At 41.1% G+C, this 14513-nt stretch overlaps 1 long non-coding RNA gene across 1 annotated transcript; it reads right to left on the bottom strand.

Moving 5' to 3' along the window:
- Nucleotides 1–1026: 1026 nt before the first annotated feature.
- On the bottom strand, nucleotides 1027–14513 carry LOC136855741 (uncharacterized). Its single transcript, XR_010858118.1, has 4 exons — nucleotides 13343–14513; nucleotides 3235–3349; nucleotides 2793–2903; nucleotides 1027–1112 (listed from the first exon to the last, which is right to left on the bottom strand). It is a non-coding gene; the product is annotated as an uncharacterized lncRNA (long non-coding RNA).

The raw sequence follows: 14513 nt of genomic DNA, 5'->3' as shown, positions 1-14513 counted from the left end.
TTCAAAAGCACAAACACTCATTTGAAAGCAAGCAATGTAACCTATGAATCTTGAGAGAGTTACCAGTTGAATTTGGAAATGCTTGATATCTAACTGTCTTGAGAGAGAGTCAACAGTTAACCACATTCACTATCAGTGGGTTTAACTCACAATAAAAAGGAAATTGGAGACTCATCCTCCAGATACATCTACGAGGCTGTCAGTCAAAATAGCCTTAGATCTACGAGGCTGTCGGTCAAAATAGCCTTAGATTTACGAGGCTGTCAGTCAAAGTAGCCTTAAATATACGAGGCTGTCAGTAACAATAGCCTTAGATCTACGAGGCTGTCAGTAACAATAGCCTTAGATCTACGAGGCTGTCAGTAACAATAGCCTCAGATCTACGAGGCTGTCAGCCAAAATAGTCTCAGATCTACAAGGCTCAGTCAAAATAGCCTTAAATCTACGAGGCTGTCAGTCAAAATAACCTTAAATCTACGAGGCTGTCAGTCAAAATAGCCTTAGATCTACGAGGCTGTCAGTCAAAATAGCCTTAGATCTAAGAGGCTGTCAGTCAAAATAGCCTTAAATCTACGAGGCTGTCAGTCAAAATATCCTTAAATCTACGAGGCTTCAGTCAAAATGGCCTCAGATCCACAAGGCTCAGTCAAAATAGCCTTAGATCTACGAGGCTGTCAGTCAAATAGCCTTAGATCTACGAGGCTGTCAGTCAAATAGCCTTAGATCTACGAGGCTGTCAGTCAAAATAGCCTTAGATATACGAGGCTGTCAGTCAAAATAGCCTTAGATCTACGAGGCTCAGTCAAAATAGCCTTAGATATACGAGGCTGTCAGTCAAAATGGCCTTAGATATACGAGGCTGTCAGTCAAAATAGCCTTTGATCTACGAGGCTTCCAGTCAAAATGGCCTTAGATCTACAAGGCTGTCAGTCAAAATAGCCTCAGATCTACGAGGCTGTCAGATAAATAGCCTTCTTTCAATGTACATCAGTCTTGTAGCACACCTCTTGAAAAACAAGCTCTTAGACTGCTGAATTCATTTAGATCTGCACCTGTGATATCTATTGAAGATTGGTTGGTCTTCATGGTGACACTGTCCTTTTCATACATGCCTGGAAAACAAAAAACATACTTCAGTATTGACTGAATTGAACTGAATATACACTTTAGGTCAAAGGCCAAGCACTGGGACCTATGAAGTCATTCAGCATCGAAACGCCTGACAGTAAAAAAGGTTTGAAAGGCTGTAACAGTCAAAACCTTTTGCAGTTGCACTATGAATCAACTGTTAGGGAGGGTTGCAGATGAAAAGCCTTCAAAATTGAGACATGCACCTATTGGGCTACATCAAACGCTAATGTGCACATTACTCTTTCAAAAAGATTCTTCAGTGCTTATTTAGAATTCCCATTTAGATCTGCAAAATCAATAGTAAAGGAAGGGATGGACTATTTTTCTCAGTTTTGTACATTTGCAGATTGCAGTCTTCCATTTGACACTGTCCTTTGTTCACATACACTGGAAAATAAAAAAACATACTTCAGTAACCATGATTGAACTGAATTGAATTGAACAAAATTAAGGCCAAAGGCCAAGCACTGGGATCTAACTAGGCAGTCATTCAGTGCTGAAACGAGAGAGAGAGACAGAAAAGAGTCTGAGAGGTGAGAGAGAGCCTGAGTCAAAAGTCTCGCATCAACTGTTTGGGAACAAATCAACTGGACTAGAAAATAAGATGGAAGAATCTAAAAGTGCTTGCTCTGAAGGAAAACTATTACAACTAAACTAATACACAGTGCATTGATTACAAACCTAACTACTAAAAGAAGCTAACCCTGTCCCCAATTTCAATTGTCCTTAAAATCCCACACTGTACAAACGACTGGGAATTTAGTAGGTAATTAGGTGCACTACTCAGACATCTGACTGAAGAATGCAATAAAATGGACAACTGCAGAATCTGCAAAATTTTCTAGACTCATGGTAGCCACACTGCCCTAAAATGGAAAACTGCAGCATCTGCAAAATATTGGGCTCGTGAAACAATTATACACAAGTTATTGCAGTTTCAGAATGATTCTTCAAAGCTTTCCAAAGTATTTTGGGGTCCCATTTGCAGTATCTAAAAAATCAGTAGTAAGACAAGGGAGTATCTACCAATTTTTTCAGTTTGGTATTTCTGCAGGTAATTGGTCTTCCATTTTAGGGCAGCATAGCTTTGCAAGCCTCGTCTGGACCCTCAAATTTAATACCAGAGGTGTTGATCCACATTGAATTTCCCAATTACAGAAGGATACGCTTAAAGAAAATTTGCAAAAGTCAAATTGACTGTCAAATCAATTAAATTTCTCCTCTCTATTACCTACAGACACATTGGTCTAGTCATACCAGACAGTTTTGCAAGTTTTGCCTGGAATTTAAAACTGTTGCTCCATATTTAAATTTCACTATTGCGTATAATCAAGGCCATCGAAAATAGATCTATCTTTCGGTAGCCTGTACAATGCTGTATGAGCCGCGGCCCACAAAACTTTAACCACGGCCTGATGGTGGCCTGTATTGTTGCCAGAAACACGATTATGGCTGACTTTAACCTAAAATAAAATAAAAGCTACTTAGGAGGCTAGAGGGCTGCAATTTGGTAAGTTTGATGATTGGAGGGTGGATGATCAACATACCAATTTGCAGTAGTATTAAGATCTGAGGCCGGACAGAATAAGTACGGACGGACAGACAAAGCCGGTGTAATAGTTTTCTTTTATAGAAAACTAAAAAGGGTGTACAGTACTTACTAAATATTTGCACAAGTCGAAGACATCCAATTCCTCAGTGGACTGATGGCTACTTAATTCAAATTTCTCTTCTGGACTGGAAGGAAGGTTCTCGAGGCAAAAATTGCACAACTGGAAGAGAGGAAACTGATAAAAATATAAAAAAAACATAGAAAACAAGAAGTGACAAAGAAAATATTCTTCTAAATGAGTTATATGAATGTCTGGGCAGCTGTTACTACCCACACTGCAAAGGCAAAAATAGGTAGGATATTCAGTGCTCTGAACTCTTCTGAAAAGCATCAGAACGAAAATTTAACTAGTCATGAATCACCAGAAAGGCTAATAGTCATTTAAGAAGGCTGAAATAAATGCTGACAAAGAAAGTGGAATTCTGCAGATGACAACAAAGGGGTGCAAGCTAAAATATGTACAAAAATAAAAAGGTTTTGATCATAATTACCATTACTGGAACACAAGCCGTTGCCCCGTTCAAACCTGTCCTGGGATACCATTCCAGCGACAGATACAGTATACCACTGCTGAACCCAACAGAGCTGGAACCTTTTCACCAATTTCTGAAAGGAAAAATATTGTGTCAATATGAAGTTCACCAAACTTGTGTCACCACAGCAGAAACAAGTAAAAAAATGCGCCGAAGTTTCCTCGGCGCAATCGAGTTCTCTGTACAGCTGCTACAGCGTGTGAATCAAGGCCACCGAAAATAGATCTATCTTTCGGTGGTCTCGGTATATAATGCTGTATGAGCCGCGGCCCATGAAACTTGAACCACGGCCCGGTGGTGGCCTTGCCCTATATCGTTGCAAGAAGCACGTAATAATTATCTCTTGCAATTTTATGATGGACTTCAAGACTGTTGTGCATTATGTGACTCTGTGCTTTTATTAGTTTTCCGTTACAGAAAACTATTGTGCCGGCTTTGTCCGTCTGCACTTTTTATGTCTGCCCTCAGATTTTAAAAACTACTGAGGCTAGAGGGCTGCAAATTGGTAGGTTGATCATCCACCCTCCAATCATCAAACATACCAAATTGCATCCCTCTAACCTCAGTAGTTTATATTTTATTTAAGGTTAAAATTAGCTATGATTGTGCGTCTGGCAACGCCATGGGACAGGCCACCACCGAGCCGTGGCTGAAAGCTCCATGGGCAGCGGCTCATACAACATTATACGCTGTACAGAAATCTCGATTGCGCCGAAGAAACGGGACTCGGCGCATATTTGTAAGTCTTTGGCTGCATTCATCAATCTCATTATGTTAATTGAACTGAATTGAATATGAAATTTAGGCCAAAGGCCAAGCACTGGGACCTATGAGAGGTAAGTCATGCCTACAGTGCACCGCACGAGGCGCACTGACGGCACTACTCCTCCCCCCGGCTACGGGATTCATTACGTCAAGGTCTTGAAGATTCGCAAAACATTGCACCATGGACCGTTAGCTATGGACCGTTAACTACTGAGAACCGTTACAGTGACGGTTATGCACTGTAACGGCTATAGCAAGACCTAATGACGTCGGTCCGTTATCTCTCTCTCTCTCTCTCTCTCTCTCTCTCTCTCTCTCTATATATATATATATACATTACATATATATATATATATATATATATATATATATATATATATATATATATAGAGGACAACGATATTTATATAATCTGAGAGAGAGAGAGAGAGAGAGAGAGAGAGAGAGAGAGAGAGAGAGAGAGAGAGAGAGAGAGAGAGAGAGAGAGATTCAATCAACTTTCAGAAGAAAACTGAAGTGTGACAATCCTATAAATGTTTTGCCTACGTGTCCCTGACTTCCTATTACAAGTACCGGTCCAGAGAAACTCATATTTCTACACCAAATGGCGCGTCTGGTGGCCGTACAGTCTACCACTGGATATACAGGCTTCAGGCTAACACACTGGCCCAGTACGGCGGAAAGAGTGGTTTGGGGTGGACACACGAATTTTGCACGGGATTCTGGAGGCTAAGAAATTGTGATTAGTGTAATAATTATAATTGTCTCGTGACCTGACAAGGTGCTTGACTTCAGGCCCTGAAAACTGACGAATTCGTATGACATTAGGTAAGAGGTCTAAGTTTGTTTTATTTCATGGGCTACAACAATTGAAGAATTCTCCGAGTGTTTCAGTGTTCCCCGATTTCTATTGACTGATAAGTCATATGTGCTCATATACGAGATGTATTTAGAATGCTTACAGCGAATTCATAGATATTTGGGTTTATACTTAACCGTGGCATTATAAAAATTCTAATAAATACTGAGTTGGAGAGACGCTTTCCAGAAAAAAGTGTGAAAACTCGTGTATCTGAGTTTTCACACTTCTTGTGGAAAGCGTAGACTCTTTAAAATTAAAAGTCACAATATCTTATGCAGAAAACCAACTGCCTTTCAGCTGAATGACGAACTTATTCATCTCATCCGTACACTTCAAAAACACTTTTGTAATATCCTAAAAATCCTGAAAACACTATCCCATTTTTCCTTTTAATTTCAGATTAAAAAATGAAGTTGGAATTGTTTGGAGTTCTCTTCATTTTCATCCTTTGTGAAGGGCGTCTAACGAAGTACCAAGCTGGGAGGCTTCCCACGAATGTGACTCGTCCTAAAACTCTTGAAGGTATGGAGGGACCACTCTGTAACCTGTCCTCTACAAATGTGTCATCCTAAAACTGTTGGTGGTAGGGAGGGGCCACTCCATATCCTGTCCTCTATGAATGTGACTCATCCTGGAACTGTTGAAGGCAGGGAGGGGCCACTCTGCATCCTGTCCACTATAAATGTGACTCATCCTAAACTGTTGATGGTAGGGAGGAGCTGCTCCATATTCTGTCCTCTACGAATGTGACTCATCCTAAAACTATTGAAGGTAGGGAGGGGCCACTCTGTATCCTGTCCTCTACGAATGTGACTCATCCTAAACCTGTTGAAGGTAGGGAGGGCCCACTCTGTATCCTGTCTTCCATGAATGTGACTCATCCTAAAACTGTTGAAGGTAGGGAGGGGCCACTCCATATCCTGTCTTCTACGAATGTGACTCATCCTAAAACTCTAAAAGGTAGGGAGGGGCCACTCAGTATTCTGTCCTTTATGAATGTGACTCATCATAAAACTGTTGATGGTAGGGAGGGACCGCTCTGCATCCTGCCCTCTACTAATGTGACTCATCCTGAAACTGTTGAAGGTAGGGAGGTGCCACTTCATATCCTGTCCTCTATGAATGTGACTCATCCTAAAACTAGTGATGGTAGGGAGAGGCCGCTTCAGATCCTCTATGAATGTGACTCATCCTAGAACTCTAAAAGGTAGGGAGGGGCCATTCCATATCCTGTCCTCTATGAATGTGCCTCATCTTAAAACTGTTGAAGGTAGGGAGAGGCCACTCCATCTCCTGTCTTCTACGAATGTGACTCATCCTAAAACTCCAAAAGGTAGGGAGGGGCCACTCAGTATTCTGTCCTCTATGAATGTGACTCATACTAAACCTGTCTTCCATGAATGTGACTCATCCCAAAACCGTTGAAGATAGGGAGGGGCCACTCCATATCCTGTCTTCTACAAATGTGACTCGTAATAAAACTTAATGTGACTCATCCTAAAACTGTTGAAGGTAGCAAGGGGCCAATCCATATCCTGTCCCCTATGAATATGACCCATCCTAAAACTAGTGATGGTAGGGAGGGGCTGCTCCAGATCCTCTACAAATGTGACTCATCCTAGAACTGTTGAAGGTAGGGAGGGACCATTCCATATCCTGTCCTTTACAAATGTGCCTCATCTTAAAAGTGTTGAAGGTAGGGAAGGGCCACTCTGTATCCTGTCCTCTACGAATGTGACTTATCCTAAAACTGTTGAAGGTAGGGAGGGGCCACTCTGTATCCTGTCCTCTACGAATGTGACTTATCCTAAAACTGTTGAAGGTAGGGAGGGGCCACTCTGTATCCTGTCCTCTACGAATGTGACTCATCCTAAAACTGTTGAAGGTAGGGAGGAGCCGCTCCATATCCTGCCCTCTACTAATGTGACTCATTCTAAAGCTCTTGAAGGTAGGGAGGGGCTGCTCTGTATCCTGCCCTCTACTAATGTGACTCATTCTGAAACTGTTTAAGGTAGGGAGGGGCCACTCCATATCCTGCCCTCTACTAATGTGACTCATTCTGAAACTGTTTAAGGTAGGGAGGGGCCACTCCATATCCTGCCCTCTACTAATGTGACTCATTCTGAAACTGTTTAAGGTAGGGAGGGGCCACTCTGTATCCTGTCCTCTACAAATGTGACTTATCCTAAAACTGTTGAAGGTAGGGAGGGGCCACTCTGTATCCTGCCCTCTACTAATGTGACTCATTCTGAAACTGTTTAAGGTAGGGAGGGGCCACTCCATATCCTGCCCACTACTAATGTGGCTCATTCTAAAACTCTGGAAGGTAGCGAGGGGCCCCCTCTGTGTCCTGCCCTCTACAAATGTGACTCATCCTAAAACTCTTCAAGGTAGATGGGCCACTGACGGGCCACTCCATATCCTGCCCTCTACAAATGTGACTCATCCTAAAACTCTTGAGGGTAGGAGGGGCCACTGCTCCTATCCTAAAATGTGACTCATCCTAAAACTGTTGAAGGTAGGGGGCCACTGTATCCTGTCCTCTACAGTGACTTCCTAAAACTGTAAAGGTAGGGCCACCTATAGACTTGTCCTCTACAACTGTCTTGCCTAAAATTGTTGAAGGTAGGGAGGGGCCACTCTGTATCCTGTCCTCTACAAATGTGACTCCTCCAAAACTGTTTATTGGCATTTTTGACTCTATTACATCCTAAAATTTTCTGGAGGGGCCACTTATTATTCCTCTACAAATTGTTATTAAAACTTAAGGTAGGAGGGGCCATTTTATCATTTATGTGACTTATCCTAAAATTGTTGAAGGTAAGGGGGCCACTCTTGATGAGTCACAAATGTGACTTATCCCCTGTTGAAGGCTTCGAGGACACTCTGGCCTCCCGTCCTCTCAAATGCTGACTTATCCTAAAACTGTTGAAGGGTCGAGGGCCACTTGTTCCTGTCCTCAGTAAATGGACTTATCCTAAAATTTTGAAGGTTCCACTCTGTCCTTCCTCCTGATCGCCTTCAAAACTGTCATTAACATCATCAAAAACATCAAAACTGTTGAAGGTAACAATAATAACCTCTACAAATGTGAATAAAAACAATGATAACAACAATCCTGTCAATAATAACAACAACCTAAAATGTTGGGTGGAGGAGGAGGAGGAGGTCCTGTCCTCTACAAATGTGACTGGTCCTAAAACTGTTGAGAAGCATGAGGGGAGGTGAAGATCCTGTCCTCTACAAATGTGATCCTATCCTAAAACTTTGAAGTCTGGGGAGGGGCCACGACTAGCCTCTACAAATGGGACTTATCCTAAAACTGTTGAAGGTCGAAGAGGCCAACTGCAGGTGGAGGCAGAAGAGGGGAGGGCCATGTTGATCCCTGAAGGTGACTTATCCTAAAAGATGGAAGCTGCTCTTGTGACAAATGGAGAGGAAAACTGTTGAAGGTAAGGATGGGACTAACCTGTCTAATTCAAATGGACTTCATCCTAAAACTGAGTGGCATTAAATGGTCAAAATGGACTTATCCTGAATATCCTGTCGTGTTCCTATCATCTAAAACTTTCATCCAGCATCCTGTCCTCCAAATGTTAACATCACCTTGCACCATTGTTTTCTGTCCTATTGGTGGATAAATCCTAAAACTGTTGAAGGTATCACCTTAAAGAAAATGTGACTTATCCTAAAACTGTTAGCTATACGAACCAGTATAGGTCAAAACGTTGGCTACTTGGTGTTGAAGTTTGGTAGCAAGAGTATCCTACAGATGACTTATCCTAAAATGTTGAAGGTACCAGGTGACCTCTGCCTCTTTCACCGATATTATTTTGCTAAAACTGTTGATTGCTTCTCAAGTGACTTATCCTAAAATTGTTGAAGGTAGGGAGGGCCACTTTATAATGGCACGCCCCCTCCACTTTCTAGTCCTCGGCATATGCTCCAGGCTTCATGATCTCTCTGTAGACCTCAAGTCTGTTTCCTAAAATTGTTAAATAAGAGGAATGTCCATTAACGTCCCCTACTTAAATGTGACTATCGAAAACTGTTGAAGGTAGGGAGGGGCCACCTGTATGGCAATGAGAATATTGACTTAAAAACAGCTAAAAAAGTTGAAGGTAAAACACAAATATCCTGATAGGAAAACTTGACTTAACAAAAATTGAAGGTCCACTCTGTATCCTATTCAAAATGGTTTCTGAAACTGTTGAAGGACAAGTTAAGAAAAAATGTGACTTTAGACTGAAAATGAAACTGGGGGCCACTCTGCCTGTCCTAATGGACTAACTGATGAAGGTCAATCCAAATCAATTTAAATGTGACTTATCCTAAAATTGTTGAAAGTTTTCAGAGTCTTTCCTGGAAATGTGACTGTCCTAAAAGAAGGTAGTGGCCAAGATCATGGCTGTTTGTGACTTATCCTAAAACTATTGTCTCACCTGTCCCTACAAATGTGTTTCCAGAAACTGTTGATGGTAGGGGGGGCATCATACCTACCACCTTATGACTCAAGCCTAAAGCTGTTGATAATATTCTTCAAATAGTTATCCCAAAACTGTTTAGGTAGGAGGGGCCACCAATCCTGAGCAATCAAACGTCACTCATCCTAAAATTGTTGAAGGTTGATGCCAATCTGTATTTTCCGCTCCTAGATAGTCATCCTAAAACTGTTGAAGTTAGGGAGTCATTACCCTCTACTAATGTGACTCATAAAGCTTTATTTGGGGTCATTATCCTTATGATATTTATGTGACTCTTCTGAAACTGTTTAAGGTTCCTCATGCTGACTCCATATCAAGACAAATGTGGCTCATTCTAAAACTGGCCTCTGTTCTGGATGGCGATAAAATGGGATGGATCCTAAAACTCTTCAGTTATGGGCACTGAGTTGTCCACTCTTCCTGAATGCAAATGGAATCATCCTAAAATTCCAGAGGGTAAGGGGCTGCTCCATATCCTAGATTTTACCATAGCTTCAGTAACAAAACTTGTCAAAGATGAACATCGCATTCGACTGTTTGTGTTTTTTCATTACATATATTTTCTGCATAACGTTAGTTAAGAACCTTTTATCATTTATGTATATGCCTGATTTTCTTGATGAGTCTCTGTCTTGTTAGGTCACCAGAATTTGAACCAGGCCTTCCAAGCCATCATCAGCTGACCTGACAAAGGACAGAAATCCCGTCAGTAGTTCAGATTAACATTTGAGTTGCCTTTCCTGATCGCCTTTGTCTCATCATCAACAACATCAACAACAATAACAATAAAGTAACAACAATAACAATAATAACAACAACAATAATGCTGGTGGAGGAGGAGGAGGTGCTGGTAGGAGAAGCATGACGGAAGGTGAAGATCCTCTGGGACGTGATCCTTTGGGATTTGACGTCTGGGATTACGACAGCTTCAGGGACTTCCTTCGGAGGTCGAAGAGGGAACTGCAGGTGGAGGAGGAGGAGATGGAGGAGGCGGCAGAAGAGGGGGAGGGCCATGTTGACCCTGAAGGTGCTGACGGAGATGGAAGCTGCTCTTGTGACGGAGAGGAGGACGATGAAGGTAAGTTATGGGACTAACCTCTAATTCAGGTTCACTCATAAGAGTGGCATTAAATGGTCAAAATGGACTCCTGAAGATCCTGTCGTGTTCCTATCATCTCTCTCATCCAGCATCCTGCCACCAGACTTAACATCAGCTTGCACCATTGTTTTCTATATTGGTGGATAAATCAAGTACATCACCTTAAAGAACGTACCCTAGTTAGCTATACGAACCAGTATAGGTCAAAACATTGGCTACTTGGTGTAAAGTTTGGTAGCAAGAGTATTACAGATACCATAAGATGTGACCATGTGACCTCTGCCTCTTTCACCGATATTTTTCTCATTGCTTTCAAATTACTTTAAAAACAACTCCACTTTCTAGTCCCCGTATGCTTCAGGCTTCATGATCTCGAACTCAAGTCTGTTTCTAAGTTAAATAAAAGCTCTTAAGATTTGAATGAGGAATGTCCATTAACGTCCCTGTAATGTATCGAGCTCAAACCTTATGTCTGAGAATATTGGAAAAACAGCTATTCAAAAAGTTGCCCTAAAACACAAATGCGATGGGAAAAACTTGACCTAACAAGAAATTAAAGTATCTATTCAAAAGGTTTCTGATGGCGAAGGACAAGTTAAGAAAACTTTAGACTGACAAATGAAACTGGGTCTGCCTAATGGACTAACTGATTCAATCCAAATCAATTTAAATCTATAGAAATTTGTTCTGTTTTCAGAGTCTTTACTGGATGTCTTGCAAGAGAGTGGACAAGACATGGCTGTTTGCATCTAACGTATTGTCTCACAAATATACAGTGTCCCAGACTTTATGCGAAGGGCATCATACATGTTGGTGAAGCACTATTATAATATTTACAAATAGTTAACAGTTTAGGTAGCTACCAACTTGAGCAATCAAACGTGACCTGAATCTTAATTGATGCAATCGGATTTTTTTCAGATAGACCCCAGCAAAGTTCCATTTTGAATAATATTTATTTGGGGTCATTATCTTTATGATATTTATGCTCTACTGTATTCCTCCAGGTTCCTCATGCTGACTCCCTTCAAGACAAGCGAAATGGCCTCTGTTCTGGATGGCGATAATGGGATGGACTGCGCCTTCAGTTATCAGAGTTGTCCACTCTTCTTGGATGCAGGAATGCTTCCAGTAACACAGCAGTTTTAAAAGCGAGAAAAATGCAAAGATGAACATCGCATGTGAGCTGTTTGTGTGTGTTCTCTTATGCATAACGTTAGCTAAGAACCAAAATTTGATTAATTTTTCTGTTAGGTCAAGAATTTGAAGTTGTGCCATCTATTGAGAAGAAATTCAGATTACCGAGTTGTTATGCTCTGCCCATCTTTCCAAGGCCAGGAGAAAAATATAAATGTGGGAGTCGCCTCCCACCTGGGGTAACTACGTAGGCAATGACGCAGTAACGAGGTAGACAAAACTCCGCCTACATGGGGGATTTGGGGGGAAGAGGGCAGACCACCTTTCTCTTGGCATTGGAAAATTCTATGTAGACCATGGCTCTACCAAATCCCAAATGAAGCTCACCAGGGATGAGTTGGCCATTTTCGGGTAAAACACTTTTACCGGTCTGGGTAACAATTTTTACAGTTCCTGTTTCTGTAATTTTAAAATAAGGGCATTCACGCTTACTGCAAGGTGAACTATATTCCGTGATGAAATCACTTTCTTGACAAATTACTTCAAAAACAACTGCTTTTCATCTGTTATATTTCATAGATCTCATAATAGGCTGCTTAATCTTAAGATGAATGATCCACCTGTAATCCATACCGCTCCCAAACCATGTCTGTATGCAAAATTCCCCTTCTTTCGTGAAAATAAATTTAGGAGAAACTGTATTAGTTTGTTTAATAAGGAGTTGCCAGCTTTAAATTTAAAGCTAATTCTGAAGAGCCCACAACCATCGAATCCCTACTCCAGTTTAAGGATAGAGTAAGTCCCCTGCTTGCATCTAACGTATTTTACAAATATACCTGTCCCAGATTTAGCCCGGTTACACATGTTGGAAGCACTATGAGACTACTGAGGTTTCGAATCTGCTCTCATCAGGGGGTGAGCTACAGAATCGGGAGCAAACTGGGTAATTTTTCAGACGACTCCAGGCAGCCATTTTTGAATGGAAAACCATTTAGGGTTTATTTTTATAAAAATGGTCACTAAAAGACTAAAAACTTAAACGTTACCCTAGCCGTTTAACTGTTTACCATTTTGCCATATTAGCTATTACTTTAAATTCTTCCTATAAGGAAAAAATTTGATTAATTTTTCTGTTATTAAGAATTTGCGAAGGCCATCTATTGAGAAGAAATAATTTGTTATGTATTTTACCCAAGAAAAATATAAATGTGGGGTAATTCTACCGCGTAAAGATATACAAAACTCATATAGTAGACGTCAACGATTTTAAAGTTTTAGGATAAGCACAGAGTGAGGAGGAATGAACCATATTTGAGTCCTTAATGATCAAATTGTTTATTCCGACACTTAACCAATCTTCATGAACACGGCCGTTCATCCCTAATGTTTATGTTATTTCCTTCTCACTTATATTTACCTGCGTTTTTAGTCAAACGTTTACCACCTATATATACACTGCATATGTATATGTATATGTATATATATGTATACACACACACACACATATATATATATATATACATAAATATAAATTAAATATACAGGTCACATCTTACCAGATACGTATGTAATTGTGATATCCATAGTTCCCTCTTAACTCCTCACACTTTTGGATACGCTTGTCGCTTAGTACAAGGCCTGACATGATTACTATATAATTAGAGCGGCAAAACTGGAAAAAAAATTGATTATTAAACACTGACATCTATTTTACTTTACCTTACATAGTAATCGGTCTGTCTGAACTGAATTTGGCGACTCGGCGAGCGTGCAAACAACTGAACCACCTTCACGCAGTCTCCATTGGAGAGGCGTGCCGTGGTTTCTGGGCTGGGGGCGGGAAATGATACAACGCTTGCCTTGTCTATCTCTTCCTTCCTCCATTTCGGTCAACGCCTGCAGGACGATTCGTGTGGCGCATCGTGAGCAGCCCAGTGTAACGTTGCTGGCATCTTCCGTGTTCGCTACTTTCATTACTTTATCCCTGTCACAAATATACTCCGTTTGGCCTCTTCTCATTTAGCGGTCTATACCTTCTTTAACCGAGTTCTCGGTTGAAAGTTTTCACTCCCCGTTCAAATAAACCTTTCTGGAAGATATACGACTCGATTTGCCTTGGGAAGAGGCATCAGAATGATAATAATAACGATCATACACGACTATCAGAGATCACTACTCGACACTTCGGAGCTTCCTGCTACACTGAAGGTATTCGGCTCTTTCCAGCTGGTCTGAGCTGGGTGACGCAGACAGCCATCAGACGAGCCAACAACCTGAGGAACTGCCTTGTCGACAGTTCGTAGGGAAATACATGCGAATGCAAAGTGTCCTCACGGCTTTTCATTTCTAAATATATTCATTTATTTTTACATGCTATTTTCTTTTGTACTTTGTTGCATTACGCTTGGCCCTTTTTTGTTTATTTTTTCCGGTTAATGGCCCGTTCCACAATCACCGTTTGTAACTACCATTCTCTGGTTACTACTGTTATCCAATTTCAACCTGAGAAGTGTTTTCCTTTCAGAGAAGGTATCATTCCTTTTATTTTGTCTATCTTTTTCATATAAGTGTAGATGTGATTTATATATATATGTTTTAGCTCGAACTGTCCTTGCTTCAATGTTAAAGTCCAGTACTGATGTCAGGGGCTGCTCCACTAATTGACTCAAACCTTTTGAACTGAATATATAGAATTTTGGCCAAAGGCCGAGCACTGGGACCTATGAGGTCATTTAGAACCTCAGTCCTTTAGGGCGTCCTTCATATATATCTTTCACTGGTGCTGCTCCTCTCACAGGGCGGGGGGAAGGGGGGTGCCCAATAAATTAGCCTCTCATGAGGTCAAATCGAATCTGGTTGGTAGGCCGTCCCCACCTCCTCCCTTTAGCAC

This window comes from Macrobrachium rosenbergii, chromosome 33 (assembly GCF_040412425.1).
Source record: "Macrobrachium rosenbergii isolate ZJJX-2024 chromosome 33, ASM4041242v1, whole genome shotgun sequence".
NCBI lineage: Eukaryota > Metazoa > Arthropoda > Malacostraca > Decapoda > Palaemonidae > Macrobrachium > Macrobrachium rosenbergii.
Note: the sequence above shows the minus strand (reverse complement) of the source record. Positions and strands in the feature narration are given on the sequence as shown.